Genomic DNA, 6,806 nt, shown 5'->3' with positions numbered 1-6,806 from the left:
TACTAGACAATAAGTATTGGATATTAGATGAACAGTAAGGAGAAAGGAGAGGAAGGGTGATATTTTATATGGGATGGTAAGATACATATTCTGTGAGTAAATTACATCTCCTACTTAATTTTAGTTACAATTAAAAACAACATACTGCACAAACAGAGGCAGAGTTTCTGCCTAATAAAGTAACACCTTGTATTCTATTTCTGAAATTAAAAGGTCAAAATGTTATCCTCCTAAGAATGTGAGTGACCTTAAATTTGAATGGTTCACTTTGAGTTTAATTATTTAGCAAGTGTAGAGACAAGAATGTGGGCTTGTCTGTTAGGACACGGTGAGGAAGTAGGAGAATGTGAACTCTTTCTCATGTCAATACTAGTCGATGTGGTCATCAGTTGTCCACCATTTTCCCTAAACTCTGAAGCTGAAATAAATTTGTTCACTTAATCATACAATCAAGTCCCTGAAAGTCACATAGTGAATAGTGATACACATTGGCCAAATTCATGCTCACTTAATGTCTTATTTTGTTCTAAAGTCCTCAATCTGAACTACGTATCCTTGGCACAGGTTTCTGGGGATGCCTTATATTCTCTCTCTTCAGCCCTACCAAGAACTAAGTTTCTCCTCTCATACTTTTCTATTGTGTTTGATTGTTTGTTTTTAACTTATATGTGTGTTTATATATATATATATATATATATATATATATATATATATATATATATATATGTATATGTGTGTATATATATATATATATATATATATATATATATATATATATGAAGTGGTGAAAAATAAAATGCAAGATTCAGAATAGAACACCAACATATCTATCTTTCCCATTCTCACAGTGCTTTAATCATATCCCATTGTTCCTGGGTTGAAGTTCAAACTCCTCCCACTGCCAAATAAAAAGGTGCCTCTCTTATGCATACAATACTATCATCATGCTACACCAGACTAATGTAGTCCTGGAGGGTGTCAGGGACTCTCTTCTCATATCTCCATGCCTTTGCACCCAATATGACTTCTTTGAGTAGCTTCTGATCCTACCTGTTATGTCTATCTAAACTCAAGCTATCCTTCGATTCATAGCTCAGGCAACTTCTGAAAAGTTTCCCTTGGTCCACAGAGCTGAATCAGGAGCTACTCTTTATGCATTAAAAACACCTACTAGATGTCTTCCATGACTGCACACCAGAGTCTACTGTAACTGTCCTTTCTCTTGCCTGGCCCCTCACTTATAGGTAGAATATATAACACACAGGAACTAGGGCTTTTCAACTTGCATCCCTAGCATGTAGCAAGGTACCTGATACTTAAGTAGCACACAATAATTTCTGAGTAAATTAAGTGGATGAATGTAAGTCTTTTAAGACATGTGCTTGAATCCTTCACAGTCTTAAGCAGTGTTTTTTGTTTGTTTGTTTGTTTGTTTGTTTGTTTGTTTGTTTTGTTGTTGTTGTTGTTTGGTACTTGACTCAATGCACAGACCATATAACTAAATAATTAGTTTGGGATATTTACTCATTCTTTGTTCCATAGATATTTTCTGAGAATCTGCTCTATGCCAGGCAGTACGCTAGACACTGTGTTGCCACTGTGAATCAAATAATAATAATTAAAAAAGAAAACTGCCTTGATGGAGCTTACATTCTAATGTCTAATGAGATGCTGGGAGATAATACATAAATTTAAAAGCATATAGTTATTGTGATATTAAGCATCATACAAGAAAAATATGGAGAACTAATAGGGAATTCTATGAGTAGGTTTGTAATATTAAAACAATAATGTAAATTATCCAAAATGTGTATCTATATTAATGAAATATTACATTGTCCTTAGTGTTTTGCATGTTTTATCCATATCGAGGACATGTGGACGTTGGGAATAGAAGGTGAGAAAAAGTTACATTACCAGAGAGAGCTGAAATCAATATCTTTGTTACTTAGTTTTGGGAAAGAAGAAAGTTGAAATGATGAATAATGAAGCCTCAGGACTACATTCCTAGGATGAAAAGAACTGAACCATTGTCTTATAAGTCAGCATTTTCTGACATTTTATTAACTTATTTATTTATTTATTTTACGTTAGTAGGGAATTATCCTGGCTGGTGCTAAAGCCAAAATTTTCTACACATTGAGAAGTGGGTTTGGAAAAGCAATGATAACCCTGCCCCTACTTAATTGCAAATAAATACGCTAGCAATGCTTACCTAAATACATTGTTTTCTAAAACATTCAACTATTCTATTTCCAGAGTGAGTAAGTGGGAATCAATAAGGGATTTGAAAAAAAAAAAAAAAAAAAGCTTCTCCATTTTGACCTGGCTCTGAACTTCCCATCATGCTTCTGCCATGGAGAGAGCTTCTTGAGAAGTTCTATCTACCTTTGATCCAATTTGAGCTGGGCTGTTCAGTCATGTCCTAGGGTAGGTACGTGAATGTCCATCCACCGGTGGCTACATTAGGGCAGAAAGGGGGGTGGGGGGGCAGAATGAGGGCTGCTTTTCTCATTGACCAGCCGCATCAGTATCCCTGGGACGCTGTTGGAAATGCAGGATATCAGGCTGCACTCCACAACCACTGGACGAGAGTCTCACATAATGTGCATGCCCGTTCAATGATGGAGTTGCTGGTTGACAGCAGCAATCTTCAACCTCCTCTGCATATTTGAATTAGCTGGGAGATTGTTTAAATCCTGGTAATCCAGCCACATACTTGTCTATTCTGTTTTCATCAGAATAACCTGTATGTCTCAAAACTGTCATCCGTGGGTCATTTCTCAGAACTACTATATCAGTACTCCAGGTATGAGACCCAGGAATCTGCTGCACTAAGACACATAGCCATTGATTCCCATATGTCCCAAGAATGCATGGCTTGCAGGAAGAAAACAATGAATTCCATTGCAGAAAATACATTTCACTATGCATATTGCTTGAATCTGTATACAAAATTGGAATACTTTTGTGTAAATGTATGTGTATATACATTTATATATATATGGGAATACGTATGGTGATAATATATGTACTTGTATGTAGTCAGTAGAGCAAATAGACTCTTGTACATGTAGATGGGTTTTTGTTTGTTTTTTAGTCCACTTTCCAATATTCAATCCAACTGTCAATTTCTTTATCTTTTTCAATATTGTGGATATCTTTTGCCATGAACATGAATTATTAACTTCCTTTTAACCTCATTTCAATAGAAGTGGCATTGAATTTGTATCTACTTTTATTTGATTTTATCCTGAGAGTAGGTCAACTCCCCTTAGAAAGATGTACATATTACGGATACTAAATTTCAGTACTTATTATCCATACAGTAGAGCACTTTCTGTCAGCAGTAATCAGAATTAGCTTGTTGCAAAGACTTGAGCACTAACCTTTTTCAGAATCAAAAAGGACAAAGTATATTCTTGTTTCAAACACCGGTGGCTATGGAATTTATAAACGTATTTATTTTGAGTCAGCCAAGAGTTAAACTAGTTTGAGGGTAATATAATTAAGTTGTACTATCTTAACAATCACCTTAAAATATTCATGAATATCACGTTAAATACTGGAAAAAAGTTACCACATACAAAGTGATAAAGAAGTATAAAGATGATGAGCTTTAAACACAGCCTGACCTGAGCATGAATCATTGATCCACTGCCTATGGTAAGTCCTAAGCCCAGTTACACATCCTCTCCCAGCTTGTATCCCTTCATTTGGAAAACTGGGGTAAATAACCTCTGTGTTATTATTTTGACTTGATCATACAATCATGCATATAAAGTTTAGACACTTCCTGTCTGGGATTTAGGAGGCATGTTAGACACTGCCTCTCCCATTTTTATTTTATTTTATTTTTTTTAATTGAAAATACCACATACTAAGGAAAAGTTTATAAATCTTAAGGCAACTTTTATAAAACTTTCACAGATTTTTTATTTATATTTTGAATCTGCCTACTCTAAGTGAGATTAACTTATGTGTTCTGATCTCGCAGAAGGAATCAATTAAGATCAAATGGATAAAAAAATAAAAAAATGGATTCAATATAGAACCTAGAGTAAGGTGTCACATAGGAATAATGTAAGTGAAAAATAAGCAAGTCTGATTGAGGAGGCAGGTGTTACCAAATATAAATAGCTCTTAATTTTCAATTGTATGCAAGATTTTCTCCATTCCCTTTTCAGTCTATATAATACATATTAAGACAATTACAGTGATAAATCCCTTAAAAATGTTAGATGTAACTTTTTTGAATAAAAACTACACTTGTCTCCATTTTCAAACAAATATCTCATTATACATTACACATATCCTTCAATGGTCGATACATCAAGTGACTACATTCAATAAAAGTTCATTGGGTAGAATGTCACCATCAATTTTGAACTCAGCACAAAGAATAGTCTAAAATACAGAGATGTTTTCAGTAATGAACACATTTGCTCCTAGCAAATGTGGCGCTATTTGGTTAATGTTTCCTCTTCCTGCATATCAAAGTTGTTTAGAAAAAGAATACTTCAAAGACCCAGTGACAGTAATTGTAGGAGACACACCCTTCTCTCATGTATCTTTTAATCAGTTGAGAAACCATCCTTCAGAGAAAAGAAATAGAAGTCTCAGTGCAAGACATGTAGACAAATGTCTTCAGGCTTTGACTAAAACCATGCAGACAACCAGCAAATACATGTTAGCATCTATGGATATCCTAAAAGTAGTTTATTCCTGTGGGGGAAGCAATGACATCAATATCATCCTACAAAGCTCCCCAGAAAATTTCAGAAAGATAGGCAATTAATATAAACCATGTTCTAACATCTTGATGAAATGTCCCATCTCAGGATACTCATAGGAGGAAGGCGGAATCAACATTTTATGAAATATTAGTGCTCATTCTACAAACCACATTTAAGATACCTTCATAAATCTTTGCACAAAAGCAGCTAGATATTTATAAAGTGCTTTAGCATAACAGATTAGTTATTGAATTTCAATTTGTGTAAGTGTCTATCTTAACATGATGCATGTTCATATTTTAAAGGATGTTTGTTTTATTATTTGAAAAGCATTTTGAAGTATAAGCACTACATAATAACAAGGTAAGTGGGTGCTATTATTCACTCACCTGCTAAGAGTGCTAGCCAATTGGTCATTTATAATCATAATGAGAGAGTTATTTTATAATTCTTGATTACATAGAAATGTATCATAATGTGGGATAAAACCATTAGGCTAGATTTATATGTACAAAGTTATAAATAAAAAGTTTAGATTTCTCGATTTAACTTTGGAAAAAAGTTGCTATGTAGATATTTTTAACAAACTTCAGAGGAAAATGGGTTTGGAAGAACTAATGTGGATTAGTTTACCTAAATTAAATAGATAATCACCTTAAATGATATAAAATTCAAGCTTTACATCACTTCACTCTAGTTGGATAACAAAGTGCAACTTCGGACATAAAAGCCAAGATTTCAATAAACACATAAACTTAATATCTTCTTAAAGAATTCTCCAAGCATTTTGGAAAGAAGTGCACTTTCTTTTTTTTATTAATCTAAGTCATAAAATAAATCCGTCTCTCTTGTATAAGAACTATAAATCATACCAAAGGTATGTTAACTGTTTTTGGTTTATTGTTCTTAATAGTTACATCAGTAACCTTATCATTTAAACTTTAATTCCTAAATAGACACTATTAAAACATTCAAGGATTTAATCCTAAATCCTTAAACCCAGATTTAAGGATTTAAGAGGCAGCGCAGGAATGTTGTTAAATAGAAAGCTTCACACAATTCCAACTCTCATTTGCAAATTTTCTTTCCATGTGACTTCACTTTGAAGCCTTGAGACTCAGAGATTATACATATGACAGGACCCCAACAAAACCCTGTAATACACAAGTTATTTTAGCATTGGACAGTTCTCTAGGTTATGAAAAGGGTAAAAGGAGAAATTAACTTTTTTTTTTATTCAAGAGACTGTTTTGTTTTCCCTCGATGGAAGTCAAATACCATTATGTCAAAAGAAATTTGTCTGAAACATCATTATCCAAACGTAGGTTTTCATTCTAGGACACTTGCTCATGAACTCAGCCTTTTCCTTAGATAAGCAGTCACTTGCTGCAGTGCAGAATGGCAGTTTAGTCAGTTAGAACTTTCAATGCAGACATGCAGCGTGGTGCAATCGCCCAGATCAGGCAGCACTTACCTTCCCTGAAATATTCTCTGCGAACGAGGTGAGAAATCAGTCAAATAAACCCTGAATGGGGTGGGGAGACCGAAGTTTTCAATCAACACCCTCCAAGTGGCTTCATGCTGTGCTTCTTTTTCCTGTTTATGGTGAGCCCCTCACTGTCTAAGGACAAAAATAAAAAAATAATAATAAAAAAAGATAAATAAATAAAAAGAAAATAAAAAGTATATAAAAACAAATATGTATATAAGCTGAAATCCTCGGAGGTTCCAGTGAGTAAATGAGGACTAAGCGCTGCTTCTTCACTGGAGAGCCTGCGTGAGCGTGGTGCATTTGGTGGCTCCCTAACTGCTGTGATAGGCTCCTGTCAGGTCCCGGAGCTAGCGATAATCATTGACCTGATTAGCAGAGAACTCTCCTGGTGCACAGGCAACACTTACCGCGGGTCCGTGGGTCTCCTGGGAATTGGCAAAGATACAAGGCAACTTGGGAATCTTGTCTTTTCCAGCCTAACGGATGAACTACAACTATGACTATAATTTGCACGATTAGCCCCTGTGTTAAGCCGTGAGAGACTCAAACAAACATGCTTTCTCCTGCTGTTTTGCAAG

General features: G+C 34.8%; 1 protein-coding gene across 6 annotated transcripts in view; it reads right to left on the bottom strand.

The window, feature by feature from the left end:
* The window catches only part of CDH12 (cadherin 12), an 880,529-nt gene that overhangs the window by 340,978 nt on the left and 532,745 nt on the right, over positions 1–6,806 (bottom strand). For 3 of the 6 annotated variants that reach the window (XM_081053550.1, XM_081053549.1, XM_081053552.1), the window contains one exon: positions 6,211–6,357. The exons of 1 other annotated variant lie outside the window; for it this stretch is intronic. The gene's annotated coding sequence lies outside the window, so the exon portion shown is untranslated. Of the gene's footprint in view, positions 1–6,210; positions 6,358–6,635; positions 6,742–6,806 lie in introns of those variants that run through there. 2 more of the 6 variants (XM_081053553.1, XM_081053551.1) reach the window with 2 other exon arrangements.

This window comes from Rhinolophus hipposideros (genome assembly GCF_964194185.1).
Source record: "Rhinolophus hipposideros genome assembly, chromosome: 7".
NCBI classification, from domain to species: domain Eukaryota; kingdom Metazoa; phylum Chordata; class Mammalia; order Chiroptera; family Rhinolophidae; genus Rhinolophus; species Rhinolophus hipposideros.
Note: the sequence above shows the minus strand (reverse complement) of the source record. Positions and strands in the feature narration are given on the sequence as shown.